Raw genomic sequence first — 19,570 nt, forward strand, 5'->3', positions numbered from 1 at the left:
CTCACCACCGTCAGAACATTTCTTCAGAGCTATCAGCCCAAAGAAAAAAAAGCGCCGCACCACCACCGGGTGGGCTCGAACCTCCAACCTTTCCGTTAAAAGCCGACAGCGCTAGCCAATTGCTCCACGGTGACAGTCGTGCTCCACTGTCACCACCGTCAGAACATTTCTTCAAAGCTATCAGCCCAAAGAAATGAAAGCACCGAAACACCACCGGGTGGGCTCGAACCTCCAACCTTTCGGTTAACAGCCGAGCGCGCTAGCCAGTTGCGCCACGGAGACAGTCCTGCTCCACTCTTCCCACCATCGGAACATATCTTCAAAGCTATCAGCCCAAAGAAAAAAAAAGCGCCGCACCACCACTGGGTGGGCTCGAACCTCCGACCTTTCGGTTAACAGCCGATCGCGCTAGCCAATTGCGCCACAGAGACAGTCGTACTCCACTCTCACCACCGTCAGAACATATCGTCAAAGCTATCAGCCCAAAGAAAAAAAGCGCCGCACCACCACCGGGTGGGCTCGAACCTCCAACCTTTCGGTTAACAGCCGATTGCGCTAGCCAATTGTGCCACTGAGACAGTCGTGCTCCACTCTCACCACCATCAGAACATACCTCCAAAGCTATCAGCGCTATGAAAAAAAAGCGCCACACCACCACCGGGTGGGCTCGAACCTCCAACTTTTCTGTTACCAGCCAATCGCGCTACCCGATTGCGGCACGGAGACAGTCCTACTCCACTCTCACCACCATCAGAACATATCCTCAAAGCTATCAGCCCACAGAAAAAAAAGCGCCCCACCACCATCGGGTGGCCTCGAACCTCCAACCTTTTGGCTAACAGCTGATCGCGCTAGCCAATTGCGCCAAGGAGACAGTCGTGCCCCACTTTCACCACCATCAGAACATATCTTCAAAGCTATCAGCGCAAAGAAACAAGCAACACACCACTTCCCGGGAGGGCTCGAAACTCCAACCTGTCGGTTAACAGCTGATCGCGCTAGCCAATTGCGCCACGGAGACAGTTCTGCTCCACTCTCACCACCATCAGAACATATCTTCAAAGCTATCAGCCCAAAGAAGAAAGCAACACACCCCTCCCGGGAGGGCTCGAACCTCCAAATTTTCGGTTAACAGCCGATCGCACTAGCCAATTGCGCCACGGAGACAGACCTGCTCCACTCTCACCACCGTCAGAACATTTCTTCAGAGCTATCAGCCCAAAGAAAAAAAAGCGCCGCACCACCACCGGGTGGGCTCGAACCTCCAACCTTTCCGTTAACAGCCGATAGCGCTAGCCAATTGCTCCACGGTGACAGTCGTGCTCCACTGTCACCACCGTCAGAACATTTCTTCAAAGCTATCAGCCCAAAGAAATAAAAGCGCCGCACCACCACCGGGTGGGCTCGAACCTCCAACCTTACGGTTAACAGCCGATCGCGCTAGCCAATTGCGCCACGGTGACAGTCGTGCTCCACTCTCACCACCGTCAGAACATATCTTCAAAGCTATCAGCGCAAAGAAAAAAGCAACACACAACTCCGGGGAGGCTCGAAACCCCAACCTTTCGGTTAACAGCCGATCGCGCTAGCCAATTGCGCCACGGAGACAGTCCTGCTTTACTCTCACCACCAGTAGAACATATCGTCAAAGCTATCAGCCCAAAGAAAAAAAGCGCCGCACCACCACCGGGTGGGCTCGAACCTCCAACCTTTCGGTTAACAGCCGATTGCGCTAGCCAATTGTGCCACTGAGACAGTCGTGCTCCACTCTCACCACCATCAGAACATACCTTCAAAGCTATCAGCGCTAAGAAAAAAAAGCGCCACACCACCACCGGGTGGGCTCGAACCTCCAACTTTTCGGTTAACAGCCAATCGCGCTACCCGATTGCGGCACGTAGACAGTCCTATTCCACTCTCACCACCATCAGAACATATCTTCAAAGCTATCAGCCCACAGAAAAAAAAAGCGCCGCACCACCATCGGGTGGCCTCGAACCTCCAACCTTTTGGCTAACAGCTGATCGCGCTAGCCAATTGCGCCAAGGAGACAGTCGTGCTCCACTCTCACCACCCTCAGAACACAACTTCAAAGCTATCAGCCCAAAGAAAAAAGGCGCCGCACCACCACCGGGTGGGCTCGAACCTCCAACCTTTCGGGTAAGAGCCGATGCCGCTAGCCATTTGCGCCACGGAAACAGTCGTGCTCCACTCTCACCACCGTCAGAACATTTCTTCAGAGCTATCAGCCCAAAGAAAAAAAAGCGCCGCGCCAGCACCGGGTAGGCTTGAACCTCCAACCTTGCCGTTAACAGCCGATCGCGCTAGCCAATTGCGCCACGGAGACAGTCGTGCTCACTTTCACCACCATCAGAACATATCTTCAAAGCCATCAGCCCAAAGAAAAAAAAAGCGCCGCACCACCCTCGGGTGGGCTCGAAACTCCAACCTTTCGGTTAACAGCCGATCGCGCTAGCCAATTGCGCCACGGAGACAGTTCTGCTCCACTCTCACCACCATCAGAACATATCTTCAAAGCTATTAGCCCAAAGAAAAAAAAGTGCCGCACCACCGCCGGGTGGGCTCGAACATCCAAGTTTTCGGTTAAAAGCCGATCGCGCTAGCCAATTGCGCCACGGAGATAGTCCTGCTCCACTCTCACCACCATCAGAACATATATTCAAAGCTATCAGCGCAAAGAAAAAAGCAACACACCCCTCCCGGGAGGGCTCGAACCTCCAACTTTTCGGTAAACAGCCTATTGCGCTAGCCAATGGCGCCACGGAGACAGTCCTGCTCCACTCTCACCACCTTCAGACCATTTCTTCACAGCTATCAGCCCAAAGAAAAAAAGCGCCGCACCACCACCGGGTGGGCTCGAAACTCCAACCTTTCGGTTAACAGCCGAGCGCGCTAGCCAGTTGCGCCACGGAGACAGTCCTGCTCCACTCTTCCCACCATCGGAACATATCTTCAAAGCTATCAGCCCAAAGAAAAAAAAAGCGCCGCACCACCACTGGGTGGGCTCGAACCTCCGACCTTTCAGTTAACAGCCGATCGCGCTAGCCAATTGCGCCACAGAGACAGTCGTACTCCACTCTCACCACCGTCAGAACATATCTTCAAAGCCATCAGCGCAAAGAAAAAAGCAACACACCACTCCCGGGAGGGCTCGAAACTCCAACCTGTCGGTTAACAGCCGATCGCGCTAGCCAATTGCGCCACGGAGACAGTTCTACTCCACTCTCACCACCATCAGAACATATCTTCAAAGCTATCAGCCCAAAGAAAAAAAAGCGCCGCACCACCACCGGGTGGGCTCGAACCTCCAACCTTTCGGTTAAGAGCCGATGCCGCTAGCCATTTGGGCCACGGAGACAGTCGTGCTCCCCTCTCACCACCGTCAGAACATTTCTTCAGAGCTATCAGCCCAAAGAAAAAAAAGCGCCGTACCACCACCGGGTGTGCTCGAACCTCCAACCTTTCGGTTAAGAGCCGATGCCGCTAGCCATTTGCGCCACGAAGACACTCGTGCTCCACCCTCACCACCGTCAGAATATTTCTTCAGAGCTATCAGCCCAAAGAAAAAAATGCGCCGCACCACCACCAAGTGGGCTCGAACCTCCAACCTTTCGGTTAACAGCCGGTCGCGCTAGCTAATTGCGCCACGGAGACAATCCTGCTCCACTCTCGCCACCATCAGAACATAACTTCAAAGCTATCAGCCCAAAGAAAAGAAAGTGCCGCACCACCACCGGGTGGGCTCGAAACTCCAACCTTTCGGTTAACTGCCGATCGCGCTAGCCAATTGCGCCCCGGAGACAGTTCTGCTCCACTCTCACCACCATCAGAACATATCTTCAAAGCTATCAGCCCAAAGAAAAAAAAGCGCCGCACCACCGCCGGGTGGGCTCGAACATCCAAGTTTTCGGTTAAAAGCCGATCGCGCTAGCCCATTGCGCCACGGAGATAGTCCTGCTGCACTCTCACCACCATCAGAACATATCTTCAAAGCTATCAGCCCAAAGAAAAAAGCAACGCACCCCTCCCGGGAGGGCTCGAACCTCCAACTTTTCGGTTAACAGCCGATCGCGCTAGCCAATTGCGCCACGGAGACAGACCTGCTCCACTCTCACCACCGTCAGAACATTTCTTCAGAGCTATCAGCCCAAAGAAAAAAAAGCGCCGCACCACCACCGGGTTGGCTCGAACCTCCAACCTTTCCGTTAAAAGCCGACAGCGCTAGCCAATTGCTCCACGGTGACAGTCGTGCTCCACTGTCACCACCGTCAGAACATTTCTTCAAAGCTATCAGCCCAAAGAAATGAAAGCGCCGCACCACCACCGGGTGGGCTCGAACCTCCAACCTTTCGGTTAACAGCCGATCGCGCTAGCCAATTGCGCCACGGTGACAGTCGTGCTCCACTCTCTCCACCGTCAGAACATATCTTCAAAGCTATCGGCGCAAAGAAAAAAGCAACACACAACTCCGGGGAGGCTCGAAACCCCAACCTTTCGGTTAACAGCCGATCGCGCTAGCCAATTGAGCCACGGAGACAGTCCTGCTTCACTCTCACCACCAGTAGAACATATCGTCAAAGCTATCAGCCCAAAGAAAAAAAGCGCCGCACCACCACCGGGTGGGCTCGAACCTCCAACCTTTCGGTTAACAGCCGATTGCGCTAGCCAATTGTGCCACTGAGACAGTCGTGCTCCACTCTCACCACCATCAGAACATACCTTCAAAGCTATCAGCGCTAAGAAAAAAAAGCGCCACACCACCACCGGGTGGGCTCGAACCTCCAACTTTTCTGTTAACAGCCAATCGCGCTACCCGATTGCGGCACGGAGACAGTCCTACTCCACTCTCACCACCATCAGAACATATCCTCAAAGCTATCAGCCCACAGAAAAAAAAGCGCCCCACCACCATCGGGTGGCCTCGAACCTCCAACCTTTTGGCTAACAGCTGATCGCGCTAGCCAATTGCGCCAAGGAGACAGTCGTGCCCCACTTTCACCACCATCAGAACATATCTTCAAAGCTATCAGCGCAAAGAAACAAGCAACACACCACTTCCCGGGAGGGCACGAAACTCCAACCTGTCGGTTAACAGCCGATCGCGCTAGCCAATTGCGCCACGGAGACAGTTCTGCTCCACTCTCACCACCATCAGAACATATCTTCAAAGCTATCAGCCCAAAGAAAAAAGCAACACACCCCTCCCGGGAGGGCTCGAACCTCCAAATTTTCGGTTAACAGCCGATCGCACTAGCCAATTGCGCCACGGAGACAGACCTGCTCCACTCTCACCACCGTCAGAACATTTCTTCAGAGCCATCAGCCCAAAGAAAAAAAAGTGCCGCACCACCACCGGGTGGGCTCGAACCTCCAACCTTTCCGTTAAAAGCCGACAGCGCTAGCCAATTGCTCCACGGTGACAGTCGTGCTCCACTGTCACCACCCTCAGAACATTTCTTCAAAGCTATCAGCCCAAAGAAATAAAAACGCCGCACCACCACCGGGTGGGCTCGAACCTCCAACCTTTCGGTTAACAGCCGATCGCGCTAGCCAATTGCGCCACGGAGACAGTCGTGCTCCACTCTCACCACCGTCAGAACATATCTTCAAAGCTATCAGCGCAAAGAAAAAAGCAACACACAACTCCCGGGAGGGCTCGAAACCCCAACCTTTCGGTTAACAGCCGATCGCGCTAGCCAATTGCGCCACGGAGACAGTCCTGCTTCACTCTCACCACCAGTAGAACATATCGTCAAAGCTATCAGCCCAAAGAAAAAAGCAACACACCCCTCCCGGGAGGGCTCGAAACTCCAACTTTTCGGTTAACAGCCGATCGCGCTAGCCAGTTGCACCACGGAGACAGCCCTGCTCCACTCTCACCACCGTCAGAACATTTCTTCAGAGCTATCAGCCCAAAAAAAAAGCGCCGCACCACCACCGGGTGGGCTCGAACCTCCAACCTTTCCGTTAACAGCCGATAGCGCTAGCCAATTGCTCCACGGTGACAGTCGTGCTCCACTGTCACCACCGTCAGAACATTTCTTTAAAGCTATCAGCCCAAAGAAATAAAAGCGCCGCACCACCACCGGGTGGGCTCGAACCTCCAACCTTTCGGTTAACAGCCGATCGCGCTAGCCAATTGCGCCACGGTGACAGTCGTGCTCCACTCTCACCACCGTCAGAACATATCTTCAAAGCTATCAGCGCAAAGAAAAAAGCAACACACAACTCCGGGGAGGCTCGAAACCCCAACCTTTTGGTTAACAGCCGATCGCGCTAGCCAATTGCGCCACGGAGACAGTCCTGCTTCACTCTCACCACCAGTAGAACATATCGTCAAAGCTATCAGCCCAAAGAAAAAAAGCGCCGCACCACCACCGGGTGGGCTCGAACCTCCAACCTTTCGGTTAACAGCCGATTGCGCTAGCCAATTGTGCCACTGAGACAGTCGTGCTCCACTCTCACCACCATCAGAACATACCTTCAAAGCTATCAGCGCTAAGAAAAAAAAGCGCCACACCACCACCGGGTGGGCTCGAACCTCCAACTTTTCGGTTAACAGCCAATCGCGCTACCCGATTGCGGCACGGAGACAGTCCTACTCCACTCTCACCACCATCAGAACATATCCTCAAAGCTATCAGCCCACAGAAAAAAAAGCGCCGCACCACCATCGGGTGGCCTCGAACCTCCAACCTTTTGGCTAACAGCTGATCGCGCTAGCCAATTGCGCCAAGGAGACAGTCGTGCCCCACTTTCACCACCATCAGAACATATCTTCAAAGCTATCAGCGCAAAGAAACAAGCAACACACCACTTCCCGGGAGGGCTCGAAACTCAAACCTGTCGGTTAACAGCCGATCGCGCTAGCCAATTGCGCCACGGAGACAGTTCTGCTCCATTCTCACCACCACCAGAACATATCTACAAAGCTATCAGCCCAAAGAAAAAAGCAACACACCCCTCCCGGGAGGGCTCGAACCTCCAACTTTTCGGTTAACAGCCGATCGCGCTAGCCAATTGCGCCACGGAGACTGACCTGCTCCACTCTCACCACCGTCAGAACATTTCTTCAGAGCTATCAACCCAAAGAAAAAAAAGCGCCGCACCACCACCGGGTGGGCTCGAACCTCCAACCTTTCCGTTAAAAGCCGACAGCGCTAGCCAATTGCTCCACGGTGACAGTCATGCCCCACTGTCACCACCGTCAGAACATTTCTTCAAAGCTATCAGCCCAAAGAAATAAAAGTGCCGCACCACCACCGGGTGGGCTCGAGCCTCCAACCGTTCGGTTAACAGCCGATCGCACTAGCCAATCGCGCCACGGAGACAGTCGTGCTCCACTCTCACCACCATCAGAACATATCTTCAAAGCTATCAGCGCAAAGAAAAAAGCAACACACCCCTCCCGGGAGGGCCCGAAACTCCAACTTTTCGGTTAACAGCCGATCGCGCTAGCCAGTTGCGCCACGGAGACAGCCCTGCTCCACTCTCACCACCGTCAGAACATTTCTTCAGAGCTATCAGCCCAAAGAAAAAAAAGCGCCGCACCACCACCGGGTGGGCTCGAACCTCCAACCTTTCCGTTAACAGCCGATAGCGCTAGCAGATTGCCCCACGGTGACAGTCGTGCTCCACTGCCACCACCGTCAGAACATATCGTCAAAGCTATCAGCCCAAAGAAAAAAAAGCGCCGCACCACCACCGGGTGGGCTCGAACCTCCAACCTTTCGGTTAACAGCCGATTGCGCTAACCAATTGCGCCACGGAGACAGTCGTGCTCCACTCTCACCACCATCAGAACATATCTTCAAAGCTATCAGCGCAAAGAAAAAAAAGCGCCGCACCACCACCGGGTGGGCTCGAACCTCCAACTTTTCGGTTAACAGCCGATCGCGCTAGCCGATTGCGGCACGGAGACAGTCCTGCTCCACTCTCACCACCATCAGAACATATCTTCAAAGCTATCAGCCCACAGAAAAAAAAAAGCGCCGCACCACCATCGGGTGGGCTCAAACCTCCAACCTTTCGGCTAACAGCTGATCGCACTAGCCAATTGCGCCGCGGAAACAGTCGTACTCCACTCTCACCACCTTCAGAACATATCTTCAAAGCATTCAGCCCAAAGAAAAAAAAGCGCCGTACCACCACCGGGTGTGCTCGAACCTCCAACCTTTCGGTTAAGAGCCGATGCCGCTAGCCATTTGCGCCACGAAGACACTCGTGCTCCACTCTCACCACCGTCAGAACATTTCTTCAGAGCTATCAGCCCAAAGAAAAAAATGCGCCGCACCACCCCCAAGTGGGCTCGAACCTCCAACCTTTCGGTTAACAGCCGATCGCGCTAGCTAATTGCGCCACGGAGACAATCCTGCTCCACTCTCGCCACCATCAGAACATAACTTCAAAGCTATCAGCCCAAAGAAAAGAAAGCGCCGCACCCCCACCGGGTGGGCTCGAAAGTGCAACCTTTCGGTTAACAGCCGATCGCGCTAGCCAATTGCGCCCCGGAGACAGTTCTGCTCCACTCTCACCACCATCAGAACATATCTTCAAAGCTATCAGCCCAAAGAAAAAAAAGCGCCGCACCACCGCCGGGTGGGCTCGAACATCCAAGTTTTCGGTTAAAAGCCGATCGCGCTAGCCCATTGCGCCACGGAGATAGTCCTGCTCCACTCTCACCACCATCAGAACATATCTTCAAAGCTATCAGCCCAAAGAAAAAAGCAACACACCCCTCCCGGGAGGGCTCGAACCTCCAACTTTTCGGTTAACAGCCGATCGCGCTAGCCAATTGCGCCACGGAGACAGACCTGCTCCACTCTCACCACCGTCAGAACATTTCTTCAGAGCTGTCAGCCCAAAGAAAAAAAAGCGCCGCACCACCACCGGGTGGGCTCGAACCTCCAACCTTTCCGTTAAAAGCCGACAGCGCTTGCCAATTGCTCCACGGTGACAGTCGTGCTCCACTGTCACCACCGTCAGAACATTTCTTCAAAGCTATCAGCCCAAAGAAATAAAAGCGCCGCACCACCACCGGGTGGGCTCGAACCTCCAACCTTTCGGTTAACAGCCGATCGCGCTAGCCAATTGCGCCACGGTGACAGTCGTGCTCCACTCTCACCACCGTCAGAACATATCTTCAAAGCTATCAGCGCAAAGAAAAAAGCAACACACAACTCCGGGGAGGCTCGAAACCCCAACCTTTCGGTTAACAGCCGATCGCGCTAGCCAATTGCGCCACGGAGACAGTCCTGCTTCACTCTCACCACCAGTAGAACATATCGTCAAAGCTATCAGCCCAAAGAAAAAAAGCGCCGCACCACCACCGGGTGGGCTCGAACCTCCAACCTTTCGGTTAACAGCCGATTGCTCTAGCCAATTGTGCCACTGAGACAGTCGTGCTCCACTCTCACCACCAACAGAACATACCTTCAAAGCTATCAGCGCTAAGAAAAAAAAGCGCCACACCACCACCGGGTGGGCTCGAACCTCCAACTTTTCGGTTAACAGCCAATCGCCCTACCCGATTGCGGCACGGAGACAGTCCTACTTCACTCTCACCACCATCAGAACATATCCTCAAAGCTATCAGCCCACAGAAATAAAAGCGACGCACCACCATCGGGTGGCCTCGAACCTTTTGGCTAACAGCTGATCGCGCTAGCCAATTGCGCCAAGGAGACAGTCGTGCCCCACTTTCACCACCATCAGAACATATCTTCAAAGCTATCAGCGCAAAGAAACAAGCAACACACCACTTCCCGGGAGGGCTCGAAACTCAAACCTGTCGGTTAACAGGCGATCGCGCTAGTCAATTGCGCCACGGAGACAGTTCTGCTCCACTCTCACCACCATCAGAACATATCTACCAAGCTATCAGCCCAAAGAAAAAAGCAACACACCCCTCCCGGGAGGGCTCGAACCTCCAACTTTTCGGTTAACAGCCGATCGCGCTAGCCAATTGCGCCACGGAGACAGACCTGCTCCACTCTCACCACCGTCAGAACATTTCTTCAGAGCTATCAACCCAAAGAAAAAAAAGCGCCGCACCACCACCGGGTGGGCTCGAACCTCCAACCTTTCCGTTAAAAGCCGACAGCGCTAGCCAATTGCTCCACGGTGACAGTCGTGCTCCACTGTCACCACCGTCAGAACATTTCTTCAAAGCTATCAGCCCAAAGAAATAAAAGTGCCGCACCACCACCGGGTGGGCTCGAGCTCCCAACCGTTCGGTTAACAGCCGATCGCACTAGCCAATTGCGCCACGGAGACAGTCGTGCTCCACTCTCACCACCATCATAACATATCTTCAAAGCTATCAGCGCAAAGAAAAAAGCAACACACCCCTCCCGGGAGGGCCCGCAACTCGAACTTTTCGGTTAACAGCCGATCGCGCTAGCCAGTCGCGCCACGGAGACAGCCCTGCTCCACTCTCACCACCGTCAGAACATTTCTTCAGAGCTATCAGCCCAAAGAAAAAAAAGCGCCGCACCACCACCGGGTGGGCTCGAACCTCCAACCTTTCCGTTAACAGCCGATAGCGCTAGCCAATTGCCCCACGGTGACAGTCGTGCTCCACTGCCACCACCGTCAGAACATATCGTCAAAGCTATCAGCCCAAAGAAAAAAAAGCGCCGCACCACCACCGGGTGGGCTCGAACCTCCAACCTTTCGGTTAACAGCCGATTGCGCTAACCAATTGCGCCACGGAGACAGTCGTGCTCCACTCTCACCACCATCAGAACATATCTTCAAAGCTATCAGCGCAAAGAAAAAAAAGCGCCGCACCACCACCGGGTGGGCTCGAACCTCCAACTTTTCGGTTAACAGCCGATCGCGCTAGCCGATTGCGGCACGGAGACAGTCCTGCTCCACTCTCACCACCATCAGAACATATCTTCAAAGCTATCAGCCCACAGAAAAAAAAAGCGCCGCACCACCATCGGGTGGGCTCAAACCTCCAACCTTTCGGCTAACAGCTGATCGCGCTAGCCAATTGCGCCGCGGAAACAGTCGTACTCCACTTTCACCACCTTCAGAACATATCTTCAAAGCTATCAGCCCAAAGAAAAAAAAGCGCCGTACCACCACAAGGTGTGCTCGAACCTCCAACCTTTCGGTTAAGAGCCGATGCCGCTAGCCATTTGCGCCACGAAGACACTCGTGCTCCACTCTCACCACCGTCAAAACATTTCTTCAGAGCTATCAGCCGAAAGAAAAAAATGCACCGCACCACCACCAAGTGGGCTCGAACCTCCAACCTTTCGGTTAACAGCCGATCGCGCTAGCTAATTGCGCCACGGTGACAGTCGTGCTCCACTGCCACCACCGTCAGAACATATCGTCAAAGCTATCACCCCAAAGAAAAAAAAGCGCCGCACCACCACCGGGTGGGCTCGAACCTCCAACCTTTCGGTTAACAGCCGATCGCGCTAGCCAATTGCGCCACGGTGACAGTCGTGCTCCACTCTCACCACCGTCAGAACATTTCTTCAGAGCTATCAGCCCAAAGAAAAAAAAAGCGCCGCACCACCACCGGGTGGGCTCGAACCTCCAACATTTCCGTTAACAGCCGATAGCGCTAGCCAATTGCCCCACGGTGACAGTCGTGCTCCACTGCCACCACCGTCAGAACATATCGTCAAAGCTATCAGCCCAAAGAAAAAAAGCGCCGCACCACCACCGGGTGGGCTCGAAACTCCAACCTGTCGGTTAACTGCCGAGCGCGCTAGCCAGTTGCGCCACGGAGACAGTCCTGCTCTACTCTCCCCACCTACGGAACATATCTTCAAAGCTCTCAGCCCAAAGAAAAAAAAGCGCCGCACCACCACCGGGTGGGCTCGAACCTCCGACCTTTCGGTTAACAGCCGATCGCGCTAGCCAATTGCGCCACGGAGACAGTCGTGCTCCGCTCTCACCACCGTAAGAACATATCTTCAAAGCTATCAGCGCAAAGAAAAAATCAACACACAACTCCCAGGAGGGCTCGAAACCCCAACCTTTCGGTTAACAGCCGATCGCGCTAGCCAATTGCGCCAGGGAAACAGTCCTGCTCCACTCTCAGCACCAGTAGATCATATTGTCAAAGCTATCAGCCCAAAGAAAAAAAAGCGCCGCACCACCACCGGGTGGGCTCGAACCTCCAACCTTTCGGTTAACAGCCGATTGCGCTAGCCAATTGCGCCACGGAGACAGTCGTGCTCCACTCTCACCACCATCAGAACATATCTTCAAAGCTATCAGCGCAAAGAAAAAAAAGCGCCGCACCACCACCGGGTGGGCTCGAACCTCCAACTTTTCGGTTAACAGCCGATCGCGCTAGCCGATTGCGGCACGGAGACAGTCCGGCTCCACTCTCACCACCATCAGAACATATCTTCAAAGCTATCAGCCCACAGAAAAAAAAGCGCCGCACCACCATCGGGTGGGCTCAAACCTCCAACCTTTCGGCTTACAGCTGATCGCGCTAGCCAATTGCGCCGCGGAAACAGTCGTACTCCACTCTCACCACCTTCAGAACATATCTTCAAAGCTATCAGCTCAAAGAAAAAAAAGCGCCGTACCACCACCGGGTGTGCTCGAACCTCCAACCTTTCGGTTAAGAGCCGATGCCGCTAGCCATTTGCGCCACGAAGACACTCGTGCTCCACTCTCACCACCGTCAGAACATATCTTCAAAGCTATCAGCCCAAAGAAAAAAGCAACACACCCCTCCCGGGAGGGCTCGAACCTCCAACTTTTCGGTTAACAGCCGATCGCGCTAGCCAATTGCGCCACGGAGACAGACCTGCTCCACTCTCACCACCGTCAGAACATTTCTTCAGAGCTGTCAGCCCAAAGAAAAAAAAGCGCCGCACCACCACCGGGTGGGCTCGAACCTCCAACCTTTCCGTTAAAAGCCGACAGCGCTTGCCAATTGCTCCACGGTGACAGTCGTGCTCCACTGTCACCACCGTCAGAACATTTCTTCAAAGCTATCAGCCCAAAGAAATAAAAGCGCCGCACCACCACCGGGTGGGCTCGAACCTCCAACCTTTCGGTTAACAGCCGATCGCGCTAGCCAATTGCGCCACGGTGACAGTCGTGCTCCACTCTCACCACCGTCAGAACATATCTTCAAAGCTATCAGCGCAAAGAAAAAAGCAACACACAACTCCGGGGAGGCTCGAAACCCCAACCTTTCGGTTAACAGCCGATCGCGCTAGCCAATTGCGCCACGGAGACAGTCCTGCTTCACTCTCACCACCAGTAGAACATATCGTCAAAGCTATCAGCCCAAAGAAAAAAAGCGCCGCACCACCACCGGGTGGGCTCGAACCTCCAACCTTTCGGTTAACAGCCGATTGCTCTAGCCAATTGTGCCACTGAGACAGTCGTGCTCCACTCTCACCACCAACAGAACATACCTTCAAAGCTATCAGCGCTAAGAAAAAAAAGCGCCACACCACCACCGGGTGGGCTCGAACCTCCAACTTTTCGGTTAACAGCCAATCGCCCTACCCGATTGCGGCACGGAGACAGTCCTACTTCACTCTCACCACCATCAGAACATATCCTCAAAGCTATCAGCCCACAGAAATAAAAGCGACGCACCACCATCGGGTGGCCTCGAACCTTTTGGCTAACAGCTGATCGCGCTAGCCAATTGCGCCAAGGAGACAGTCGTGCCCCACTTTCACCACCATCAGAACATATCTTCAAAGCTATCAGCGCAAAGAAACAAGCAACACACCACTTCCCGGGAGGGCTCGAAACTCAAACCTGTCGGTTAACAGGCGATCGCGCTAGTCAATTGCGCCACGGAGACAGTTCTGCTCCACTCTCACCACCATCAGAACATATCTACCAAGCTATCAGCCCAAAGAAAAAAGCAACACACCCCTCCCGGGAGGGCTCGAACCTCCAACTTTTCGGTTAACAGCCGATCGCGCTAGCCAATTGCGCCACGGAGACAGACCTGCTCCACTCTCACCACCGTCAGAACATTTCTTCAGAGCTATCAACCCAAAGAAAAAAAAGCGCCGCACCACCACCGGGTGGGCTCGAACCTCCAACCTTTCCGTTAAAAGCCGACAGCGCTAGCCAATTGCTCCACGGTGACAGTCGTGCTCCACTGTCACCACCGTCAGAACATTTCTTCAAAGCTATCAGCCCAAAGAAATAAAAGTGCCGCACCACCACCGGGTGGGCTCGAGCTCCCAACCGTTCGGTTAACAGCCGATCGCACTAGCCAATTGCGCCACGGAGACAGTCGTGCTCCACTCTCACCACCATCATAACATATCTTCAAAGCTATCAGCGCAAAGAAAAAAGCAACACACCCCTCCCGGGAGGGCCCGCAACTCGAACTTTTCGGTTAACAGCCGATCGCGCTAGCCAGTCGCGCCACGGAGACAGCCCTGCTCCACTCTCACCACCGTCAGAACATTTCTTCAGAGCTATCAGCCCAAAGAAAAAAAAGCGCCGCACCACCACCGGGTGGGCTCGAACCTCCAACCTTTCCGTTAACAGCCGATAGCGCTAGCCAATTGCCCCACGGTGACAGTCGTGCTCCACTGCCACCACCGTCAGAACATATCGTCAAAGCTATCAGCCCAAAGAAAAAAAAGCGCCGCACCACCACCGGGTGGGCTCGAACCTCCAACCTTTCGGTTAACAGCCGATTGCGCTAACCAATTGCGCCACGGAGACAGTCGTGCTCCACTCTCACCACCATCAGAACATATCTTCAAAGCTATCAGCGCAAAGAAAAAAAAGCGCCGCACCACCACCGGGTGGGCTCGAACCTCCAACTTTTCGGTTAACAGCCGATCGCGCTAGCCGATTGCGGCACGGAGACAGTCCTGCTCCACTCTCACCACCATCAGAACATATCTTCAAAGCTATCAGCCCACAGAAAAAAAAAGCGCCGCACCACCATCGGGTGGGCTCAAACCTCCAACCTTTCGGCTAACAGCTGATCGCGCTAGCCAATTGCGCCGCGGAAACAGTCGTACTCCACTTTCACCACCTTCAGAACATATCTTCAAAGCTATCAGCCCAAAGAAAAAAAAGCGCCGTACCACCACAAGGTGTGCTCGAACCTCCAACCTTTCGGTTAAGAGCCGATGCCGCTAGCCATTTGCGCCACGAAGACACTCGTGCTCCACTCTCACCACCGTCAAAACATTTCTTCAGAGCTATCAGCCGAAAGAAAAAAATGCACCGCACCACCACCAAGTGGGCTCGAACCTCCAACCTTTCGGTTAACAGCCGATCGCGCTAGCTAATTGCGCCACGGTGACAGTCGTGCTCCACTGCCACCACCGTCAGAACATATCGTCAAAGCTATCACCCCAAAGAAAAAAAAGCGCCGCACCACCACCGGGTGGGCTCGAACCTCCAACCTTTCGGTTAACAGCCGATCGCGCTAGCCAATTGCGCCACGGTGACAGTCGTGCTCCACTCTCACCACCGTCAGAACATTTCTTCAGAGCTATCAGCCCAAAGAAAAAAAAAGCGCCGCACCACCACCGGGTGGGCTCGAACCTCCAACATTTCCGTTAACAGCCGATAGCGCTAGCCAATTGCCCCACGGTGACAGTCGTGCTCCACTGCCACCACCGTCAGAACATATCGTCAAAGCTATCAGCCCAAAGAAAAAAAGCGCCGCACCACCACCGGGTGGGCTCGAAACTCCAACCTGTCGGTTAACAGCCGAGCGCGCTAGCCAGTTGCGCCACGGAGACAGTCCTGCTCTACTCTCCCCACCTACGGAACATATCTTCAAAGCTCTCAGCCCAAAGAAAAAAAAGCGCCGCACCACCACCGGGTGGGCTCGAACCTCCGACCTTTCGGTTAACAGCCGATCGCGCTAGCCAATTGCGCCACGGAGACAGTCGTGCTCCGCTCTCACCACCGTAAGAACATATCTTCAAAGCTATCAGCGCAAAGAAAAAATCAACACACAACTCCCAGGAGGGCTCGAAACCCCAACCTTTCGGTTAACAGCCGATCGCGCTAGCCAATTGCGCCAGGGAAACAGTCCTGCTCCACTCTCAGCACCAGTAGATCATATTGTCAAAGCTATCAGCCCAAAGAAAAAAAAGCGCCGCACCACCACCGGGTGGGCTCGAACCTCCAACCTTTCGGTTAACAGCCGATTGCGCTAGCCAATTGCGCCACGGAGACAGTCGTGCTCCACTCTCACCACCATCAGAACATATCTTCAAAGCTATCAGCGCAAAGAAAAAAAAGCGCCGCACCACCACCGGGTGGGCTCGAACCTCCAACTTTTCGGTTAACAGCCGATCGCGCTAGCCGATTGCGGCACGGAGACAGTCCGGCTCCACTCTCACCACCATCAGAACATATCTTCAAAGCTATCAGCCCACAGAAAAAAAAGCGCCGCACCACCATCGGGTGGGCTCAAACCTCCAACCTTTCGGCTTACAGCTGATCGCGCTAGCCAATTGCGCCGCGGAAACAGTCGTACTCCACTCTCACCACCTTCAGAACATATCTTCAAAGCTATCAGCTCAAAGAAAAAAAAGCGCCGTACCACCACCGGGTGTGCTCGAACCTCCAACCTTTCGGTTAAGAGCCGATGCCGCTAGCCATTTGCGCCACGAAGACACTCGTGCTCCACTCTCACCACCGTCAGAACATATCTTCAAAGCTATCAGCCCAAAGAAAAAAGCAACACACCCCTCCCGGGAGGGCTCGAACCTCCAACTTTTCGGTTAACAGCCGATCGCGCTAGCCAATTGCGCCACGGAGACAGACCTGCTCCACTCTCACCACCGTCAGAACATTTCTTCAGAGCTGTCAGCCCAAAGAAAAAAAAGCGCCGCACCACCACCGGGTGGGCTCGAACCTCCAACCTTTCCGTTAAAAGCCGACAGCGCTTGCCAATTGCTCCACGGTGACAGTCGTGCTCCACTGTCACCACCGTCAGAACATTTCTTCAAAGCTATCAGCCCAAAGAAATAAAAGCGCCGCACCACCACCGGGTGGGCTCGAACCTCCAACCTTTCGGTTAACAGCCGATCGCGCTAGCCAATTGCGCCACGGTGACAGTCGTGCTCCACTCTCACCACCGTCAGAACATATCTTCAAAGCTATCAGCGCAAAGAAAAAAGCAACACACAACTCCGGGGAGGCTCGAAACCCCAACCTTTCGGTTAACAGCCGATCGCGCTAGCCAATTGCGCCACGGAGACAGTCCTGCTTCACTCTCACCACCAGTAGAACATATCGTCAAAGCTATCAGCCCAAAGAAAAAAAGCGCCGCACCACCACCGGGTGGGCTCGAACCTCCAACCTTTCGGTTAACAGCCGATTGCTCTAGCCAATTGTGCCACTGAGACAGTCGTGCTCCACTCTCACCACCAACAGAACATACCTTCAAAGCTATCAGCGCTAAGAAAAAAAAGCGCCACACCACCACCGGGTGGGCTCGAACCTCCAACTTTTCGGTTAACAGCCAATCGCCCTACCCGATTGCGGCACGGAGACAGTCCTACTTCACTCTCACCACCATCAGAACATATCCTCAAAGCTATCAGCCCACAGAAATAAAAGCGACGCACCACCATCGGGTGGCCTCGAACCTTTTGGCTAACAGCTGATCGCGCTAGCCAATTGCGCCAAGGAGACAGTCGTGCCCCACTTTCACCAACATCAGAACATATCTTCAAAGCTATCAGCGCAAAGAAACAAGCAACACACCACTTCCCGGGAGGGCTCGAAACTCAAACCTGTCGGTTAACAGGCGATCGCGCTAGTCAATTGCGCCACGGAGACAGTTCTGCTCCACTCTCACCACCATCAGAACATATCTACCAAGCTATCAGCCCAAAGAAAAAAGCAACACACCCCTCCCGGGAGGGCTCGAACCTCCAACTTTTCGGTTAACAGCCGATCGCGCTAGCCAATTGCGCCACGGAGACAGACCTGCTCCACTCTCACCACCGTCAGAACATTTCTTCAGAGCTATCAACCCAAAGAAAAAAAAGCGCCGCACCACCACCGGGTGGGCTCGAACCTCCAACCTTTCCGTTAAAAGCCGACAGCGCTAGCCAATTGCTCCACGGTGACAGTCGTGCTCCACTGTCACCACCGTCAGAACATTTCTTCAAAGCTATCAGCCCAAAGAAATAAAAGTGCCGCACCACCACCGGGTGGGCTCGAGCTCCCAACCGTTCGGTTAACAGCCGATCGCACTAGCCAATTGCGCCACGGAGACAGTCGTGCTCCACTCTCACCACCATCATAACATATCTTCAAAGCTATCAGCGCAAAGAAAAAAGCAACACACCCCTCCCGGGAGGGCCCGCAACTCGAACTTTTCGGTTAACAGCCGATCGCGCTAGCCAGTCGCGCCACGGAGACAGCCCTGCTCCACTCTCACCACCGTCAGAACATTTCTTCAGAGCTATCAGCCCAAAGAAAAAAAAGCGCCGCACCACCACCGGGTGGGCTCGAACCTCCAACCTTTCCGTTAACAGCCGATAGCGCTAGCCAATTGCCCCACGGTGACAGTCGTGCTCCACTGTCACCACCGTCAGAACATTTCTTCAAAGCTATCAGCCCAAAGAAATAAAAGCGCCGCACCACCACCGGGTGGGCTCGAACCTCCAACCTTACGGTTAACAGCCGATCGCGCTAGCCAATTGCGCCACGGTGACAGTCGTGCTCCACTCTCACCACCGTCAGAACATATCTTCAAAGCTATCAGCGCAAAGAAAAAAGCAACACACAACTCCGGGGAGGCTCGAAACCCCAACCTTTCGGTTAACAGCCGATCGCGCTAGCCAATTGCGCCACGGAGACAGTCCTGCTTTACTCTCACCACCAGTAGAACATATCGTCAAAGCTATCAGCCCAAAGAAAAAAAGCGCCGCACCACCACCGGGTGGGCTCGAACCTCCAACCTTTCGGTTAACAGCCGATTGCGCTAGCCAATTGTGCCACTGAGACAGTCGTGCTCCACTCTCACCACCATCAGAACATACCTTCAAAGCTATCAGCGCTAAGAAAAAAAAGCGCCACACCACCACCGGGTGGGCTCGAACCTCCAACTTTTCGGTTAACAGCCAATCGCGCTACCCGATTGCGGCACGTAGACAGTCCTATTCCACTCTCACCACCATCAGAACATATCTTCAAAGCTATCAGCCCACAGAAAAAAAAAGCGCCGCACCACCATCGGGTGGCCTCGAACCTCCAACCTTTTGGCTAACAGCTGATCGCGCTAGCCAATTGCGCCAAGGAGACAGTCGTGCTCCACTCTCACCACCCTCAGAACACAACTTCAAAGCTATCAGCCCAAAGAAAAAAGGCGCCGCACCACCACCGGGTGGGCTCGAACCTCCAACCTTTCGGGTAAGAGCCGATGCCGCTAGCCATTTGCGCCACGGAAACAGTCGTGCTCCACTCTCACCACCGTCAGAACATTTCTTCAGAGCTATCAGCCCAAAGAAAAAAAAGCGCCGCGCCAGCACCGGGTAGGCTTGAACCTCCAACCTTGCCGTTAACAGCCGATCGCGCTAGCCAATTGCGCCAC

This window comes from Rhipicephalus microplus, unplaced genomic scaffold (genome assembly GCF_043290135.1).
Source record: "Rhipicephalus microplus isolate Deutch F79 unplaced genomic scaffold, USDA_Rmic scaffold_38, whole genome shotgun sequence".
Taxonomy (NCBI): Eukaryota; Metazoa; Arthropoda; class Arachnida; order Ixodida; family Ixodidae; genus Rhipicephalus; species Rhipicephalus microplus.